The sequence below is a fragment of the Bos taurus genome, chromosome 7 (genome assembly GCF_002263795.3).
Source record: "Bos taurus isolate L1 Dominette 01449 registration number 42190680 breed Hereford chromosome 7, ARS-UCD2.0, whole genome shotgun sequence".
In the NCBI taxonomy this organism is placed as follows: Eukaryota; Metazoa; Chordata; class Mammalia; order Artiodactyla; family Bovidae; genus Bos; species Bos taurus.
Window position 1 is genome coordinate 68,315,183 of NC_037334.1, and position 21,275 is coordinate 68,336,457.

The window sequence follows — 21,275 nt, forward strand, 5'->3', positions numbered from 1 at the left end:
ATACTTATGGCGCTTCTGGACTCTATGGATTCAGCAATATATCCAGGACTGCAGAATCAGTTAGATGAGGAATAAAATCAATGCTCACCTATCAGATGTGTTTTCTAAAATAGATTTATTTCATTAGTTACTGGATGCTTAAATGATAGGCACTCTGCTAATGCTAATGATGTAGATGTATTATATTTAATCCTCACAACCCTGAGAAATAGATATTTTTCCTATTTAACAGATGAGGAAACTGAGGCTAAAGGGAGCTAAAGAAATGACATTCACAGCAAAAATATAGTAGAAACAGAACTCAAGCCAAGACTTTCTGACTCCAAAGCCCCTGATCTTAATCACTGCACACTCCTTTGATCTGTGACCCTTAGGGCAATACACCATAAGACCAAGTATATCAGTGTCTAGCTCCTATCTAGCCCCAGAGAGGGAATTTAAGGGTGCACAAATGTTCTGGAATTAAAATATATATATATATATATCTCATTTAACTGTAACCAACCAAATGAGCCTTAAACCTTCACATTTCTCACACTGAAGGATTAATGAATATACAAATATTGGGGAAACACTGGACTCAGAGAAGGCAGAACAGGGAGGAAGGGATGAACATAGAGGGATTCAGAGAAAGTCCTTTCGACCAATGCTCACTAAACTGTGGAATTCTTTCTCACCTCATTCCCAGGTACCTGGGGGATATAAAATCTGAATAAACTGAATGGTCCAAATAAAACACTCAAAGATACTGAGAGTTTCATTGTCCCAACAATATCACCCAACCTCCCTTCAATAAAGCCATCCATCAGAGCATGAGTTTAAGTCCTGTATGCACCTCTCCTAATTAGTGTTTAGGCCTTCACTTTTAGGTATAAATAGACATCTGAGGATCTCCAGCTGCTGCTAAGTCGCTTCAGTCATGGCTGACTCTGCGCGACCCCATAGACGGCAGCCCACCAGGCTCCTCTGTCCCTGGGATTCTCCAGGCAAGAATACTGGAGTGGGTTGCCATTTCCTTCTCCAATGCATGAAAGTGAAAAGTGAAAGTGAAGTCGCTCAGTTGTGTCCGACTCTTAGTGACCCCATGGACTGCAGCCTACCAGGCTCCTCTGTCCGTGGGATTTTCCAGGCATGAGTACTGGAGTGGGTTGCCATTTCCATCTCCAGACATTTCAGGAAAGTCTTCCATATGAAAAGGATACATAGACATCAAAGAAAGCAGAAGAAAACAAGCAAGCAAACAAACAAAAAAAGTTACAAGTATCTTTCAAGGAAAAAGGAGAAGGGACAGAGAAACTATAAAAAAGAAAACATCAGAGAAGAGAAAGATATCTTAGAAATTAAAAAGACTATACTCACACCAAAATGTTATGGAAGGTTTGAAAAATAAACTTAAGTCTTCTAGAAAACATAACCTTACTTATAAAGTCTAATGGTTAGGGATGTTTCAGAATATTAAAACAGAAAACAGAGAGGAGGAAATTATTAAAGAAATAGCTTTCTTAATTTTTGTAACGAACAAAAATGAGTCTTCATTGGGAGGGCCAACCAAATCTTAAATTTCATGAAAAAAGATCCCCACAAAAATAGTATGTTATCATGAAATATGAGAATATTAGACATAAGAAGAAGATATTAAAAGGCTCCAGAGTGAAAACAAAGAAATACATATTGTATTGAAAGTGTTTAGTATCAGAAAGGCATTGGTCTTCTAAATAGATAATCTAGAAAATAATGCAGGAATGCTTCCAAAAGTCAGAGGGGGAAATGATGGTCACAATAACAGAAAATCTTGCTACTGATTTGACAGAAAATTGTCATATGGCATCATGGGAAGATGGGCAGACAGAAAGTAGGGTGGTGGTGGAAGAGAGGCAAATACTATTTGCACTTATATGAGGTCAATATTTAATGTCTAAATTAACCAAACACTATCAGCATAAGCATAGTAATAGTAATACAGATGTAAAAACAATATTTCAAGAAGAAAAGAAAGATCTCAAGAAGTTAAAATTTTATGCAAAGGAAATTATGGAATTGACTATATTTTTAGTAATAAGTCTTTTAAAATAACTAGATTCTTCTAAATAATTTAACATACTCTATGGCATTTAGAATATATTTTCTTAAATGTACATATTGAGCACAATTAGCACCCAGACTTAGTTTTCAACATTGCTCTCCAACAAAAGGAACTAGAGCATCTTGGGAAAATGGCTGATTCTGGGAGTGAGGCAGGAAATATTTAAGATCTGTTTGGAGCTTCTTGCAGTGCTAGGAAGTAGAGAATGCTCAGGAGAAAAAATCCATTAATTTAAAATAGGATAATTAAAAAAGGACAGAGGAGACAACTGAGCGAGTTCACAATGACCAGAGCTGGAACAATCTGAACAGAAGTAGTACTGTTTTATAACCCAAAGTAGTAAACGATAAAAACCTGTGAGTCCATACTGATATAGTAAATAATCAATATGTTTGTGGGGGAGAAGAGACAAATCTTCACAGAAGAATTCCAAATAATTGATGTAGATACTCACCCCTCAAGGAGGTGAAGCAAAACTCCCCTCCTCGAGTGTGGGCAGGACACGGTGATTTTCCTCCCTGAAAATACAGAACGGAGAGGGAGAGAAAAAGACCAACTTTCCAGTGGAGAAACCTGGCAAACACTGCCAGAGGCAGGAGGTCAAGATAAATGTCAAGAGAGATCAATTATGTTGACAGTTTAAGAGATGCGAGGTAAATGGGACACAATTTACCTCTGTGGTCTCCTCCCAAGAACTCACAACCTAAGTTTGCTTCTGCTGCTAAGTCACTTCAGTCGAGTCTGACTCTGTGCAACCCCATAGACAGCAGCCCATCAGGCTCCACCGTCCCTGGGATTCTCCAGGCAAGAACACTGGAGTGGGTTACCATTTCCTTCTCCAACGCATGAAAGTGAAAAGTGAAAGTGAAGTCGCTCAGTCGTGTCCGACTCTGTGCAACCCCATGGACTGCAGCCTACCAGGCTCCTCCGTCCATGGGATTTTCCAGGCAAGAGTACTGGAGTGGGATGCCATTGCCTTCTCCGCAACCTAAGTCTAGACACAAGAAAACCATCAGACACAATTAAATAAGGGGCTGACAAGTGTTTCTGAAAACTGTGAAGGTCACCAAAAATAAGGAGAGTCTAAAAAAACTTAGAGCTAAGAGGAGCCAATGGGACACAGCGACTGAAAGTAATGTGGTATCCTGAATGGAATCCTGGAAGAGAGAAAGGCCATTACATAAAAACTAAGGAAATCTTTGGACTTTGGGTAATAATAATTATCAATGTTCACTCAGTAGCTGTCATGAATATACCACACTTACGGAAGATGTTAACAATAGGGGAAACTAAATATTGGCTATATGGGAACTCCCTGCACACTCTTCAGAATTTTTCTATAACTCTAAAGCTGTTCTAAAATATATTAAGTGTATTTTTAAAGAAGTACATGTACCTTTATTTTATAAGTGAAAATGTTAATAGTAATTAGGTATTTAGAAGTGCCCACATTAGAAAATGTGAATAAGCTTGAATGTTTTCTCTTCCTAAGATAGCTTCAGTGGACAGACGTCAGGAATTCATAAACATCCTAATTCTGGATAGTTAACTTGTATCATTGGAGAAGGCGATGACACCGCACTCCAGTACTCTTGCCTGGAAAGTCCCATGGACAGAGAAGCCTGGTAGGCTGCAGTCTGTGGGGTCACTAAGAGTCAGACGTGACTGAACGACTTGACTTTCACTTTTCACGTTCATGCATTGGAGAAGGAAATGGCAACCCACTCCAGTGTTCTTGCCTGGAGAATCCCAGGGATGGCAGAGCCTGGTGGGCTGCTGTCTATGGGGTCGCATAGAGTTGGACATGACTGAAGCGACTTAGCAGCAGCAGCAGCAGCAGCTTGTATCATCGTATGAAAGCATACTGTTTTGGGGAGGGGTGCCATAGCAGTTCTGGACGCTTCATGTGTTTGCCACCTTCTCTACGTACGCAGTGTATTCACTTCATGTGCATGCAATTTGCCTCTGGAGAATAAGCTCTCCCTCTTTCTCAGTCAACAAAGTTCAGCTGGCATTGATTTCATTTGTGGTGATTGGCTCAAGGATGGAGAGGCAACCCAAACAAAGCCAAGGACACACAGTCTTGTCACATTTACTGGAGCTCTTGAGAATAGGGACTTTCCTGTTTTCCACCTGGCTTTGAACTGTGTGGACAAAAGAATGAAGCCAATATTAGTCATCATGCCACCAATGGCTGAAGCCTGTCTGATAAGAGAACCAATCAAGCAGAAGGCAAGTGGAGCCCTAGAGTGGATTTCTGACAAGGTTTGACCCTCTGAAACAAGGCACATCAATGTGCCAGTAAATTCCCTTTGGGCTTCAACCAGTTTGTGTTGAGTCTTCCATCATTTGGAACCAAAAGACCCCAAGTTTAAACCTAAAAGGACCTCTGCATAGCAGTTATTTGTCTGGAGGACTAACTAACACTTAGTTTTAGGAGTTTATACTATTATCTAGCCCAACTATCTGCTTTACCAATCATCTGCTTTGCCCCAACTAGTGATTGTCACCTATTTTACTCTAGGCATGTGGGAATTCTGCTAGACTCTGGGCTCTGGGAGTAAGGACAAATAAGACATAGATTACTCTTAAGGACCTGATAGTTTCAAATCTTAAAGGAGAGGTGGTATCTTCAGGCGCCATTTTAAGACAAGGCCTTGGAAGCCACAGAGGATACAAATCTTTCAAGTAACAGAAAGAAAATAGAGTCCACGTTTTCTGATAAAGGGCTCCTTGTGGTAATTCCTCTCTGGTTAAATGTAATCCCACTCATTCATTTTAATGTGTTCATTTCTTCATCAGTTATAGTGGGAGTCAGCAGACTATGGCCCACGGACCACATCCAGCCCATGCAAAAAAAAGTCTTACTGCAACACAACCATGTTCATGCATTTACTTATTTTATCTGGCTGCTTTCATGCTGCAGTGGCAGAACTGAGTGAATGGGACAGATACGGTATGGTCCACACACCCAGAAATGTTTACTATCTGGTCTTCACAGTAAAGAACTGTCAACCTCTAAATTATATACTGAGTTCTCGCTGTGTGTCAGGTTGCAATGTTAGCCCAGCCAATCTTGTCCTTAACAAGCTCAGAGGCTGGTGCTTCCTAATGGGAGACGAGCAAATTAACAGACAACAGAGAACACTGTGATAAGATGTGACAGGGAAAGGAGTGTTAGGAAAAGATTCCTAGCCCAAGTTTTAGGTGGAAGAAGACAGTCAAGGACACTTTCTAAGCCTAGACCCAAAGGACATTGGAGAGGACTGGGGTAGAGTAGAAGGATTTCAGGCAGAGGAAGGAGCCTACCAGTGGTGATAGCTGCAAGGCATTTCAGCCTAACTAAAGAATTTCAGGTATTAAAGTGTTTATTATATTATTTAAGCTATCTAAAGATGTATATTTGGAGAAAGGAATGGCAATCCACTCCAGTATTCTTGCCTAGAGAATCCTATGTACAGTGGGGCCTGGCGGGCTAAAGTCCATGTGGTCTCAAATAGTTGACGTGACTGAGCTGCTGCTGCTACTGCTGCTGCTGCTAAGTCGCTTCAGTCATGTCTGACTCTGTGGGACCCCATAGACGGCAGCCCACCAGGCTCCACCATCCCTGGGATTCTCCAGGCAAGAACACTGGAGTAGGTTGCCATTTCCTTCTCCAATGCATGAAAGTGAGAAGTGAAAGTGAAGTCGCGCAGTTGTGTCCAACTCTTAGCAACCCCATGGACTGCAGCCCACCAGGCTCCTCTGTCCATGGGATTTTCCAGGCAAGAGTACTGGAGTGGGGTGCCATTGCCTTCTCCAATGACTGAGCTACTAACACTTAAACATGCATATTATAATATTTTAAAGAAAAGGTAGAACTTAAACATTCTCTCCAAAAAAAAAAAAGATGGGAAAAAAAAAAAAAAAAACAACCACCACCACCACACAGGGCTTTGTAGACTAACAATGAGATCATGGAGTGATCCAAGTATTATTGATTTATGTTGGGAGGGGGATGAGGCGGGGGATGGTGTATTTCACTATGTCTGAACTTGAATCAGAGGAAAGAAGTGGAAGCACCAGTTAGCATGCTGAAACACAGGCTGGGGTCAGATCACCAAGGACCTGAAAAGCCACATGAAGGAGTCATGAGGGCGAAGAGGAACTCACTGTCTTTCTTTTTTTAACTGAAATATAGTTGATTTCTATCTTTTGTGTATGATCATGGAACCTGAAAGTAAAACTTATAAAAAAAACTCATAACTGGGAAATATTTTTAAGAGCTAACTAGTTGTAAGGTCTCTAAATTTCCTCTAACTTATACAGTCTATGACTCTTGAAATCAGGAAATGATTTTAGCCTGAAAAGGGAGCTATTTTTATGGACTCTCTTAGTGGGAGGAAAAGGGTAGCTTCTGCTTATTGTCAACAATGAGGATCCCCCCTCAGCAAGCTTCCTCTCATTTATCACCCTTGCATTAGCCTCCATACTTTCTGTGATTTTCTGTGGGATGGAAATTCAGACTGCCTGGATTCCTTCTCAACCACAACCAGCTGTGTGGCTATGAGCAGTTTACTTAACCTCTCTGTGCACAACTGTGAATGATGAATGTGGATGCGCTAGTTGCTCAGTCGTGTCCAATTCTTTGTGACCCCGTGGACTGTAGCCCGCCAGGCTGCTCTGTCCCTGGGATTCTCCAGGCAAGAATACTGGAGTGGGCTGCCATTTCCTTCTCCAGAGGATCTTCCCAACCCAGGGATTGAACCCTGATCTCCTTCCCTACAGGCAGATTCTTAACCATTTGGGCTACAGGGAAGTCCTTAGCACGACTACATCTCTCTAAAATGGAGATAATAGTACCTACATCTTGGACTGCTGTGAATATTAAACAACATGATCCATGGAAACCATTTAGCATAGTACCAGGTAAACAGTGAACACCTAACAAATGTTAATTATTATTCAAGTAGCTGCTATTTAGGTAGTGTTGAGGAGAGCAGAAGACACAGAGACCTGTTGCACGGTGTGTCTTGTCCCTGCCTACTCAACAGCCTTTCCTTTGTGGAACCATCCCTTCCTGTGTGGATCCAGTCCAGCATCTGAGTTGATGGGTACAGCCAGTCATTTAAACCATTCTTTTGTAGAGACTGGTACAAGGTAAAGAAAATTGGTTAACTGGGAGAGGCTAGTTCAGAGACACGGGGAATCATGAATCTTGGAAATGAAAGTCAAGAGAAAGATCACTTAATTTACCATCCATCATGGTCAAGCCTCTGTTACATCTTTCTTCCAAGTAGTCTTCTCTAGCTCCATAGAGCCCTGCTTGTTAGAGAAATGGGAAGGAAGTAATACTCAGCTGCCACTATGTGCCAAGTACTGTGTTGTTCACATATAATCCCAACTACAAACCTGTACAGAAGTATTATCTTTTACATTATGTATGCAAAGAAAGGGGGGTATGGTAAAAATATAACTCACAATATAACTTTTTCTCTCTAGTGTACTAGAGAGTAAGTTACAGCTTACTTGAGGACAAGGACAGTGGGTCACTCATACTGTCCCAGGAAAAAGGTGACTTTTGACGAGGGCCCTTATGGTCAGGAATCACTGCCCCATCAGGCACCTCCAAGGCATCACTTGCTCTGCTCTTCTCTTCCTGTACCTCTCTGAACCACTCCTCATCATCTTCCTCATAACCTCAGCTTGCTACTGGTCCACATCACACATTCCAGCCCCTCTCTGTGAACCTCACCTCAGCTCTCCAAGCTCAGTGACCCATTCTCTCAATTATAAATTCCGTAGCCCTGAAAGAGGACTCCAGTCCCCCCCAGTTCTTATTTCCCATGTCAGACCTTAGTTTGTAGTTTACTAGCAGGTCTGTCGGAGAAGGCAATGGCACCCCACTCCAGTACTCTTGCCTGGAAAATCCCATGGATGGAACGGCCTGGTGGGCTGCAGTCCATGGGGTCGCTAGGATTCAGACACGACTGAGCGACTTCACTTTATTTTTTCACTTTCACGCATTGGAGAAAGAAATGGCAACCCACTCCAGTGTTCTTTCCTGGAGAATCCCAGGGACGGGGGAGCCTGGTGGGCTACCGTCTATGGAGTCACACAGAGTTGGACACGACTGAAGCGACTTAGCAGCAGCAGCAGCAGCAGGTCTGTGGTTAGAACCTTAGGATCAGTCATGACCATGAGAAGAAAGACCCCACTATGCAGAATATACACAACACTTTCTTTAGTAGAGCGCTCCTCTAAGACAAGAGACCCTGAATATGCTCTCTCTGCAGCTGGCCAAATACTTCCAATAGATAATAATTTTTTGCTGAGTGAATAAATGAAAGAATGTTTTGGTTCATGAAAAAGAGAAACTAATCTCCTGAGATCTTATCTCACCTCTCTAAACCTCATTTTTTTCATCTGTTAAAAAAAAAAAAAAAAAAGAATAAACCATTCACTATAAATTTGACTTGGGGAGGATTAAATGAAACTACTAATGGGTAAATTATTTGAAACCATAAAGAATTAGGAAACACTGTTTCAATTTACAAGCAAAGGAAATAAAAATGGGAGGAAATAGGCATGAGTCAATAGGCCTTGGAAATTGTCCTTGGCTAGGGTGGGTTGAGGGGTGGGGGCAATCCACAAATAGAAAAGGAGAAATGGAGCCTGTGTGGATACATGTTCTGGTTATTTCAAAGAGTCATTGTTAGTCTAAACTTACCCTCTGTAGATTTAAGATGGTTTCCATCTGAATAATACAGGAAGTGCTGAAATCTTGGAAACACAACTCTGGCAAGTTCATAACTTGGATTAAAAACTTGAAAGTGCAAGTATTAGACGTAAGAAAGAAAAAGTACAGCATTCAGTTCCCCTGGGGATATCCTAATTGGCCCAAATGTAGTGAGATCACTACTTCCAGGATATATTAAATTGTGGAATGGCAGATGAATGTAACTGGTTGCCTGTGGCAATTAAGCGCAACTTGATATCAGAGAACTTGGTGATAGTTGCCTTTACAAATGTTTCAGCTAACTTTAGGCTCATGGTGAAGGAGCATTCCCCACCCCCATGATGTCAGATGGCCACCAGGCTTGATCTGGCCTGTGCATGTAGGCAGAAGTGTCATGAGTCACATGCAGGTAGAAGTGTGAGAACTGGTGTACAATTCACTATCCTCCCTCCCCTGACAGAGGAACTGGCTCCAAACAGTGGAAGCTCCACAAGCCTGGGTCCCAGGGTGAGAATGACATCAAGCATGAACTCCTCCACTATGACCCTCCATGGAAGCAAACAGAAACACAAACAGCACTGTATTGTTCTAAACCACTGAACTGCTTCACTGCAACATGATGTCACGTGTCCTAAAAACACTGCAGTCGTGTGGAAGCAGCAACAGGAGGGGTTGAAAACATTCTTTGAAATGAGAAAGTCCAGGATTGGAGGCTCTGACACTTACTATCCACATGGCTTACCACTCTGCACCCTTTAACCTCACTCATGTTTGTCTATCAGCCTAGATCCGTGCTTCTCAGATCTGGCTGCACCTTCGAATCTCAAGGGGAACTTCCAATACATGCCCAGGTTCTATCCCAGACATTGTGATTTCACTGGTCTTGGGTAGGGCCTAGGTATTAGTATTTGTTAAGCCAGATGTGCAACTAAGTTTGAAAGCTACTTGTTTAGAATTTTTTAATGTTATTTAAGGGGTTCACCTTCAATGCTCAGACTGAGAGAGGCTCCAAAATGTCCTCCTGAATCCAAAGTTACCAGGTGAGTTCCAGGAGCACCTGGTCACATTTGATTTCTCTAATAAGAACATCACATAGAAGTATCCATTTCCATGTCTACTTTTCAACCAGAGTGTGATCTCCCAGAACACAAGGACTGTACTAAAATCTTCCGGTAGCCCTAGTACCTAGATCCTGCTATCATGCTATATACCAGGGTATATATAAACTGTGTCTATTTAAACAGAGAAAATACCGCTTTATTAAAATTAAAAAAAAATTGGCAACTTCTGAAAAAAACAGCTTTCATGGAAGTTTGGAAGAAGTAGCAACTGTCCTAACTTGAGAAGTGAATGTGAAAGTAAGTTATTTGAAAATGTTGTCTTGATACCAGAAGTAGAAAGGCAGATGATAGTGGTCAAGAGAATGGGTCATTTTTCAGGATGGGAATAAAGCTAGTTTTGTAGCATTGGGAATGATATCACTCAATAGGAAAAAATGTGTTTCAGCAGAATAGTATAATCTTTGTTAGTCAAGAATTCAGAAATAGGAGAAGGAGGTGGAGAAAAAAGCACAGGTATACAAAATGTTAAACATGGTTAATTTTATGTGGTGAGATTTGGTGATTTTGTCTTCAAATAGGTGCTCAGTAAGTGCTGTTGAATGAATAAGTGTTCTCTGTGTGAGTAAATGTGTGTATGGTTCCCACTGCCACAGAGTTGATTTCATAGTACAGTTTAAGGCATAATATCATCTTAGGTCTGCTGTTGTTATTGTTCAGTTGCTAAGTCGTGTATGACTCTTTGTGATCCTATAGATTGCAGCACACCAGGCTTCTCCCAGAGTTTGCTCAAACTCATCTCCATTGAGGCAGTGATGCCATCCAATCATTCATTGTTTGTCGCCCACTCCTCCTCCTGCCTTCAATCTTTCCCAGCATCAGGGTCTTAGCCAATGAGTCAGCTCCTCCCTTTTATCTCCACATGGATCCCAGTTTTTATTTAATGCATTGTGTAAATGTCATTGGACATATAAGTATCCTTGAAAGATATATAGTATTTCTTTGTATATTATGTTTTAAACCCACAAAATATTTTGCCATAGATCTCATTCAGCTTCTTTGCTTACTCAGTCTGATGTTCTTGAGCTATAACTATGTTATCATATGTACATTTTCCTCATTGTTTCTAACTGCTGTATATCATTATAGTATATTCCATATTAGAGCCATCAATTTTCTTAATGATGGAACACATAGTTTACCTCCAACTCCCTGCAACACAAAAAAAATTTCAATAAACAAACTCATATATGGCCTGACATGGACTTGAGAAATAGCTTCTTAGAGGTAGGTAACCAGACAAAGAATTGTTAAATTATAGACTAGTGGGCTGCCTTCTATGGGGTCGCACAGAGTCGGACACGACTGAAGCGACTTAGCAGCAGCAGCAGCAGTACCACACTTAATTTCAACATGTATTGATGAAGCTCTCTCTGTAATGACTCATAGTTTCACTTATACCAGCTGTGTATGAAAGTGGTTTCTCTATTATCTTGTTAGCAATATAATCCCTCTATAATTTTTGCCAAGCTGACAAATGTATTTGTTCCATTTGGATTTCTCTGCCTACTTTTGACTTTAATAGTCTCCTCACCTACCAGCATTTGCTTGCGTTTCCCTTTCAGTGAACTGACTTCTCTTATCTTTGCCCATTTTTCAAATTGTTTCCTTTCTGTCTCTCAATCTGAGTGTGTGTGTTTGTAATGTCATATCTGAAATTTACAAGTAATTTCTTCTGCTACGTCATTCCTCTGCCGGCATTGTCCATTGACTACTTCAATGAACTGAAATACTTAATAACGATGTATTAAAATCCACCAAACTTTATCTTCAAGACTTCTGCTTTGAAGGTCTTATTTGAGAGTTCCTTTTCCAAAGTTACTACTATATTTGCCTGTTTTTTTTTTCTATTGTTTATAGTTTTACTTTTGAAATTTGTCTTTAATTCCTCTGGATTTCATCATATATATGGTATGAGGTAGGGATTAAAGTTTATTTTTTATATATAGTAAGCTAGATTTAGTCAATCCTAAAAGAAATCAGCCCTGTATATTCATTGGAAGGACTGATGCTGAAGCTGAAGCTCCAATACTTTGGCCACCTGATGAAAAGAACTGACTTATTGGAGAAGATCCTGATGTTGGGAAAGATTGAAGGCAGGAGAAGAAGGGGATGACAGAGAATGAGACAATTGGATGGCATCACCGACTCAATGGACATGAATTTGAGCAAGTTTCAGGAGTTGGTGACGGGCAAGGAAGCCTGGTATGCTGCAGTCCATGGGGTTGCAAAGAGTTGGACATGACTGAGCAACTGAACTTAAGTGAACTGAAGCTAGTTTTCTTACTACTTTTTGCTAAAAGTCTGTTCTTTCTTCATTCATTGGTGATGCCATCTCTAACATATGCTATGTAAAATATTAGACAGATAAAGTTTGTGAATGTATGTGTGTTCTATGTTGTTTACTCTGGTATGCTGGGGACTCTTGTTGTTCTTGTACATTATTTATTATAACAGCTTTGCATCAGGACTTAATATTAAGAAGGGTGACTCTAAACTCTTCCACTTCCTTTGGTTCTCTTTTTAAAAAATTTAAAGCTATTTAGATTTTATAAATTTATGAAAATTCTAGATTCAATTCTTGAGTGCTTTAAAAGATCCTGTTAGGACAGATGGTAGGCAAAATCTGTAAAGGTGGTCAGAAGGTCAAAACTTTCAGTTATAAGATAAATCAGTTCTGAGGATATAATATACAACATGGTGACAAAAGTTAATAATCTCATATCGTATATGTGACAGTTTCTATAAGGGAGTAAATCTTTATAAGTTCTCATCACAAGGATAAACTGTAACTGTAAGATGATGAAGGTTAGCTAGACTTATTGTGGTGATCATTTTACAATGTATATAAATATCTAGATATAATATTATAAGTTAATTATCTCTCAATAATACTGGAGGAAAAAAGATCCTGTTATGTTTCTATTAAATTAGCTTTTGTGATCTGATTCATTAAGGAAGCTGATATATTTACAAATGCTAAGTCTGATGGATTAAGAAAGAAATGATATCTTTACAAATGTTGTCATTCAGTCTATGAACTTAGTACATCAGGTTTTCCTCTGTTCTATAACATACTTTAAATTTTTTCTTCATAAAGCTTTTGTGTCTCCTTGCTTAGGTTACTTACTACATATTTTATGTTTCCTATAGCTAACATGATTTCTATCTCATATTTTCTCGACAATTATTGCTGAGAGAGTGATTGCTGTTGGCATCTTAACTACCTTATATTTTGTATTCAATTAAAATGGATTACATTTATTTAAAAATTTTATGAAAATTTATGATGGGTTTGAACATCATCTCTTGAGAATGAAAATGCTTTTCTATTAGAAAAACCCAAGTCAGTCATTGTGAGTCAGAGTTACTAGGGCAACAACTCCTTTCAAGAAGAGATATATAATATAAGAACTGAAAAACTAAAACTTAAGAGTGAAAAAGAAAACAAAGATCATAATGGAAACTAAATAATATATTCTCCACCTACTTCCTCATCTATAAAATGAGGAGACTGTACTAAATGTTACCTAAACTTCCTTCTACCTCAAGTCTCTGAAGATATTCCTTTTAGAAAATGAAAAAGTAGGAGTGAAAAAAAATTCTAAGTGTAAATTAATCTCTTCCATTGACTTTCCAGTTCTATTGAGTTTTTAGCAAAGAGGCTTTGAGAGGAGTTATTCTTTGTGGGAACTCAAGAAGAGTAAGTTTAGTGCATATGACCTCACAGAGACAATTGAGAATGGATGCTTTGGGAGAGGAACTGGATTATTTTTATCACTGTCATTGTGACTACTGAACTGGCTCCTTCCCTGTCATCAGCTCTACCCTCACTCTAACATTGAAGGTCTTTTCAACAGGGTCCTTATATTTTAAGAGTTTTCTAGTTTGGGAAGAGAAGAGGAAGAGGAAGAAGTGAAACTTCTGGAGTTGCATTGCTAAAGAAAGCTTGTTCTTTCAGAACTTGGCTGCCAAGTTTTTACTCAAAGTTCCTCTTTTGTGAGGCAAAACTTTTTGTTCATATCCAAACAAAAAAAATATTTGTGACAAGTACAAAACCCATCACTGGAGTGTCTTGAATAACAGATAAATATATTTTCAATTAAATAAGCTCCATCTTTCCATTCCTCCATCTAAAATAGCAAATCTAAACACCTTACCAACATCTCCAGGGTAACTTGGAAAGAAACCAAAGTTACACTTTTGAAGAACACCAACTCTTCAATCAAATGACCATTTCAAAACACAAAAGTATGGTTTAGAAAAAGGTGGTGATACAAATAAATTATTAAAAACAAATACAAGACTATGGTTAATAATATCACAAAACTGAAAATAAGGTGAGTGTCATGTGCCATAGATATGAAGAGTTAGACTGAATCATCTACATAGAGATTCAGCAACAATTTAAAAGGATGTTACAGGTGTACCCTTATTGAGGTAAAAAGATTTCCTTGAAAGAAGTGAGAAAAATGATTTGTGATTGAGTATGACATTAAAGATACAAATGATTGTGCACAATCATTTTGTAAGAAGAAAAACACACACCCAGATACAAGCCTGAAGTCATATAAAGTGTTAGTTGCTCAGTCATGTCCAACTCTTTGCAACCCCATAGACTGTATTCTGCCAGGCTCCTCTGTCCATGAGATTTCCCAGGCAATGTCATATAAAAGATGTTAACAATGCCCTTCTGTGAACAGAGAAAACAGGTGATTTGTGGTTCCTTATTTCTTTATAATCTATATTTTAAAATTTTCTATAATATTTAGCTTATATTCTTACATTAGCAAAAGTTTTTAAAGAAAACAGAAAATAAACTGAAGACAAATGAATACTAGAAATACATGGCCCAGTCTTCTGTTCAGTTCAGTTGCTCAGTCATGTACAATTCTTTGTGACCTCATGGACTGCAGCAGGTTAGGCTTCCCTGTCCATCACCAACTCCCGGCACTTACTCAAACTCATGTCCATTGAGTTGGTGATGCCATCCAACCATCTCATCCTCTGTCGCCCCCTTTTTCTCCCACCTTCAATCTTTCCCAGCATCAGGGTCTCTTCCAATGAGTCAGTTCTTTGCATCAGATAGTCAAAGTATTGGAACTTCAACTTCAGCATGGGTCCTTCCAATGAATATTCTGAAATGATTTCCTTTAGGATGGACTGCTTGGATCTCTTTGCAGTCCAAGGCACTCTCAAGAGTCTTCTCCAATACCACAGTTCAAAAGCATCAATTCTTCGGCACTCAGCTTTCTTTATAGTCCAACTCTCACATCCATACGTGACTACTGGAAAAACCTTAGCTTTGACTAGATGGACCTTTGTTGGCAAAGTAATGTCTCTGCTTTTTAATATGCTGTCTAGGTTGATCATAGCTTTTCTTCCAAGGTGCACGTGTCTTTTAATTTCATGGCTGCAGTCACCATCTACAGTGATTTTGGAGCCCAAGAAAATAAAGTTTGTCACTGTTTCCCCATCTATTTGCAATGAAGTGATGGAACCAGATGCTATGATCTTAGTTTTCTATGAGTATTGAGTTTTAAGACAACTTTTTCACTCTCTTCTTTCACTTTCATCAAGAGACTCCTTAGTTCTTCTTTACTTTCTGCCATAAGAGTGGTGTCATCTGCATATCTGAAGTTACTGATATTTCCTCCCGGCAATGTTGATTCCACCTTGTACTTCATCCAGCCTGGCATTTCTCATGATGTACTCTGCATATAAGTTAAATAAGCAGGGTGACAATATACAGCCTTGATGTACTCCTTTCCTGATTTGGAACCAGTCTGTTGTTCCATGTTCAGTTCTAACTGTTGCTTCTTGACCTACATACAGATTTCTCAGAAAAGGCAGGTAAGGTGGTCTGGTATTCCCATCTTTTGAAGAATTTCCCACAGTTTGTTGTGATCTACACAGTCAAAGGCTTTGGTGTAGTCAATAAAGCAGAAGTAAATGTTTTTCTGGAACTCTCTTGCCTTTTCAATGATCCAGTGGATGTTGGCAATTTGATCTCTGGTTCCTCTGGCTTTTCTAAATCCAACTTGAACATCTGGAAGTTCATGGTTCACATACTCTTGAAGCCTGGTTTGGAGAATGTTGAGCATTACTTTGCTAGCATGTGAGATGAGTGCAATTGTACGGTAGTTTAAACATTCTTTGGCATTGCCTTTCTTTGGGATTGGAATGAAAACTGACCTTTTCCAGTCCTGTGGCCACTGCTGAGTTTTCCAAATTTGCTGGCATATTGAGTGCAGCACTTTAACAGCATTGTTTTTTAGGATCTGACATAGCGCACCTGGAATTCCATCACCTCCACTAACTTTGTTCATAGTGATGCTTCCTAAGGCCCACTTGACTTCACATTCCAAGATGTCTGTCTCTAGGTGAGTAATCACACCATCGTTGTTATCTGGGTCATGAAGATCTTTTTCATATAGTTCTGTGTATTCTTGCCACCACTTCTTAATATCTTCTGCTTCTGTTAGGTCCCTACCATTTCTGTCCTTTATTGTGCCCATCTTTGCATGAAGTGTTCCCTTGGTATCTCTAATTTTCTTGAAGAGATCTCTGGTCTTATCCATTCTATTTCTTTCCTCTATTTCTTTAGATTGATCCCTGAGGAAGGCTTTCTTATCTCTTCTTGCTATTCTTTGGAACTCTGCATTCAAATGGGTATGTCTTTCAAATGGCCCAGTCTTAGGATGTCACAATTCTGAGTGGAAAAGTTTGAGTAAATCCCCATTCTTTTTTTCATGCCTCAGTTTCCTTTTCTGTAAAACTGGAAGAGCTGCTTTCCTCTGGCACAGAGTTTTCATAATATCAAAACATTCTCCCATGAACAGTTAGTAATAAGTTAAACATACCCTTGCTGTGAGGTTCAGCAATTTCACTCTTAGGTATTTACCCAACAGAAATGAAAACATGTCCACAAACATGTCCACAAACATGTCCATGAATACATCAATGTCTGTACCATTATTCTGAGTAGCCAAAAACTGGACTGTTCACATATTCTAAAATTCTAATCAGCAAAAAAATAAAAGAGAACATATTACCAGTATGTGCAACTTGAATCTCAAAAATATTATGCTGGGTGAAAAACCAGATTGCAAAATCGTGTGACAGCAGAGACAGAAGATTATTAGATCAGTAGTGGCTTGGTTGAGGAGGGAAGTAAGGGGAGGGGGTGGGGATTGTCTGCATAGAGGGACAAGGGAACTTGCTGGAGCGCTGGGCATGTCTGCATTTTGCGGTATTTACATAATTGTATGCATTTTGCCAATATGACCAATGCTTCAAATTGGTGAATCTTATTGTGTGTAAATTTTACCCCAATAAAGCAAACAGCAAACTTAAAAAAATCACTGTCTAATAAAGTATGTGAAAATATATTTTAAAATGTAAAGCTCTATAGAATGTAAGAAATATTTCTTTTAAAATGAAACAAAGTACAAAGAAACAGCTTTGGAATGCATTCAGCTAATGACAATTTATTTATTTATTCAGCAATTTATCCCTTGGATAAATTGGGGATTGGGTGTAAGCAAAGACAAAAAGAATTGCTATTTATTCTTTGATTTCTTTTAGCTGTGTTAAACTTTACCTAGCAGTTTAAGGAAAACATATACCTTCTAAATTACTCTAATACAGTTCTCTGTTAAATTCTTGGAGAGTAGAGAGGAGAAAGGAGAGGAGAACAAAATTCATCAGTTTCAGCCCCAAATCCTACCATTGGAAACTAGCATATTAAATATTTAGAAAGCTTTTAAGTCCACATTTTCCATTTCTAATGATACTTTGGAGAAACTGGGTCTGAGAATTAATTATTTGCCTTAAGACACATGCCAACAAGTGATGGAGCTAGACTTTACCGTCTGGCTTTAGCCTGGGCACTTGGTCACTACCGCATTCCCCCTCAAACAATGCGCCAAGTAAATATACAGTTAGAACCAACGAGGGGACCTTGAGGAGGACGTCCTTTGGAAGTAAGAAATGGGAAAGGTGGGATAGCCACACAAGGAGAAGGACTCGAATGGCAAAAGGCAAGGTGCCAGAAGTCAGGTCCTCCTTTCACAGCTGTGTCATGACTAGCCTTGGGTGCCCTTTACCATGAGCATGGGGGAGGGTAGCCACATGACAGTCTTTTTAAATGAACAATGCAAAGAACTAGAGGGAAACAACAATATTTTTAGAAAGACTGGTGATCTCTCCAAGTAAATTGGAGATATCAAGGGAATATTTCAAGCTAAGTGAAGTGAAGTGCAAGTCACTCAGTCATGTCCAACTCTTTGCAACCCCATGGACTATACAGTCCATGGAATTTTCCAGGCCAGAATACTGGAGTGGGTAGCCTTCCCTTTCTCTAGGGGATCTTCCCAACCCAGGGATCGAACCCAGGTCTCCTGCATTGCAGGTGGATTCTTTACCAGCTGAGCCACAGATGGGCACAATAAAGGAAAGAAGTGGTACAGACCTAATAGAAGCAGAAGATATCAAAAAGAGGTGGCAAGGATATAAAGAAAAACTATACAAGAAAGATCTTAATGACCCAGATAACCACAATGATGTGATCACTTACCTAGAGCCAGACATCCCGGAGAGTGAAGTCAAGTGAGCCTTAGGAAGCATCACTATGAGCAAAGCTAGTGGAGATGATGAAACTACATTTGAGCTATTTGAGGATTTAGCTAAATCCTAAAAGATGATGCTGTTAAAGTGCTGCACTCAATATGCCAGCAAATTTGGAAAGCTCAGTAATGGCCACGGGAGTAGAAAATGTCAGTTTTCATTCCAATCTCAAAGAAAGGCAATGCCAAAGAATGCTCAAACTACCATACAGTTGCAGTCATTTCACATGCTATTAAGGTCATGTTCAAAATCCTTCAAGCTAGGCTTTAGCAGTACATGAACTGAGAACTTCCAGATGTACAAGCTGGGTTTCAAAGAGGCAGAAGAGTCAGAGGAACCAGAGATCAAACTGCCAACTTTCCTTGGATCATGGAGAAATCAAGGGAATTCCGGAGAAACATCTACTTCTGCTTCATTGGCTCCACTAAAGCCTCTGACTATGTGGTTCACAACAAATTGCGGAAAATCCTTAAAGAGATGAGAGTACCACACCACCTTACCTGTCTCTTGAAAAACAGCAGATCAAGAAGCAACAGAACCAGACATGGAACAAATGACTAGTTCAAAATTGGGAAAGGGGTACCTCAAGGTTGTATATTGTTACCCTGCTTATTTAGCTTCAATGCAGAGTACATTATGTGAAATGTTGGGCTGGATGAAATAGCTGGAATCAAGATTGCCAGGAGAAATATCAACAACCTCAGATATGCAAATGATACCACTCTAATGTAAGCAGAAAGTGAAGAGTAATTAAAGAGAGCCTTGTTGAGGGTGAAAGAGGAGAGTGAAAAAGCTGGTTTAAAAACCAACATTCAAAAACTAAGATCATGTCATCTGGTCCTACTACTTTATGGCAACTAGATGGGGATAAAGTAGAAACAGTGGCAGATTTTATTTTCCTGGGCTCCAAAATCACTGTGAACAGTGACTGCAGCCATGAAATTAAAAAACACTTGCTGCTTGGAAGGAAAACTATGACAAACCTAGAGACCAAATTAAAAAGCAGAGCTATCACTCTGCCATCAAAGCCATGGTTTTTGCTGTAGTCATGTATAGATGTGAAAGTTGGACCATAAAGAAGGCTGAGCATCAAAGAATTGATACTTTTCAAATTGTGGTGCTGGAGAAGACTCTTGGGAATCTCTTGGACTGCAAGGAAATCAAATTAGTCAATCACAAAGGAAATCAACCTTTGTAATGAAAACCTCCAGTATTCATTGGAAGAACTCATGCTGAAACTGAAGCTCCAATAGTTTGACCACCTGATGCAAAGAGCTGACGTGTTGGAAAAGACCCTGATGTGGGGAAAGATTGAGAGTAGGAGGAGAAGAGGGTGACAGAAGATGAGAGGGTTGGATGTCATCACCAACTCAATGGACATGAATGTGAGCAAACTCTGGGAAATAGTGGAGGACAGAGGAAGCCGGCAGGCAGCAGTTCATAGGGTCGCAAAGAGTCAGACACAGCTTAGTGACTGAACAACAACAACGACAAAGAACCAAAGAGGGGACGGTGAGGAGGAAGTTCTTTGGAAATAAGAAGTTGGAAAGGTGGGATTGCCACACAGGGAAAAGTAGCCCAGAGGGCAAATGGCAAGGCTCCAGCAGTCAGGTCCTCCTTTCACAGCTGTGTCTTGGCTGGCCGTGCGTGTCCCTTAACCTAGGCATGAGGGGGGTGCCCATGTGACACAGTCTGAACTGTGCCTAGCGTGTGGTGACCGCCCAGCGTGTCTCAATCATGGTGGGGAGAGGTGGGCATTTGTGTGCTGAAGGCTCCCTAAATCTCTGGGTTAAAAGGAGAAGTTACGTGTTGTTTTACATGTCATTTCTCACTCATCTTTTGTCTCCTTTCCCAGGTTTCTGGGCTCCTAATGTTAGAACAGCCTAAAGCTAGCCAGACATTCTGCATTTGAAGAAGTTATTCTGCAGGAGCTGAGGAACCTGCAGGAAGCCAAGGTTTATACTCTTTTTATACCATTCTGTTTCTGGGGATGCTGTTTAAACATAATTTGCATTGGTTTAATATTAGGATTATTATAAAGTAATGTATGATCATTATGTCTCTCTTTTTATTTCCTACAAAGTAATACAGGACAAATAGCCAATGATCCCACCACTAACTGATAGTGTTGTGATGCAGCTCCTGCCACTCATAACCAGTACCTATGCTCTAGTGACCAGCTTTTTAAATTACATGTTTCATAGTCTGAACTTTTAATTTTAAATCATCTTTTACTTCATGTTTTTAATATCTTCAGGATTAGTTGCACACTGTAAGGATATGTTATAACTTATTTAAATAACAAATAAGCCTTATTTACTGGATAGTTAGTCAATGCCTTCAAATTTTTAGTTATTAGATATAACATTTTAATAACACCACTTTTGAAATACTTTTAACAAAAATATTGAAATTGGATCTAATCAAGCATTTAGCTCTAACTTACAATTTAAAGGGAATGAAACAATCTGAAGAGCCCACAAGGTAGGACATTTTACAGAACTCATCTAGTTTTTCAACAGATCAGAGGCATAAAAAAAGGGAGAGTCACTGCTCTCGATGACAAGACACTTAAAAGATTAAACAACATGCAATCTGAGGGTCTTATTTGAATACTGATTTGAATCACTCAATCATAAACAGATACTTGGGAGAAAAAATTAAAGAAATATGGGCTGATATTAAAGTGTTACCACTAATATTTTAGGTGCAGTAGTGGTAACTGCAC

At 39.5% G+C, this 21,275-nt stretch overlaps 1 long non-coding RNA gene across 1 annotated transcript in view; it reads left to right on the forward strand.

Annotated features, from left to right (window-relative positions):
* The window catches only part of LOC112447467 (uncharacterized), a 37,947-nt gene extending 17,346 nt beyond the window's left edge, over positions 1-20,601 (forward strand). Inside the window, exon 3 of the long non-coding RNA XR_003035680.2 lies at positions 20,403-20,601. This is a non-coding gene — a long non-coding RNA (uncharacterized lncRNA). The remainder of the gene's footprint in view (positions 1-20,402) is intronic.
* The last annotated feature ends 674 nt before the right edge of the window (positions 20,602-21,275 follow it).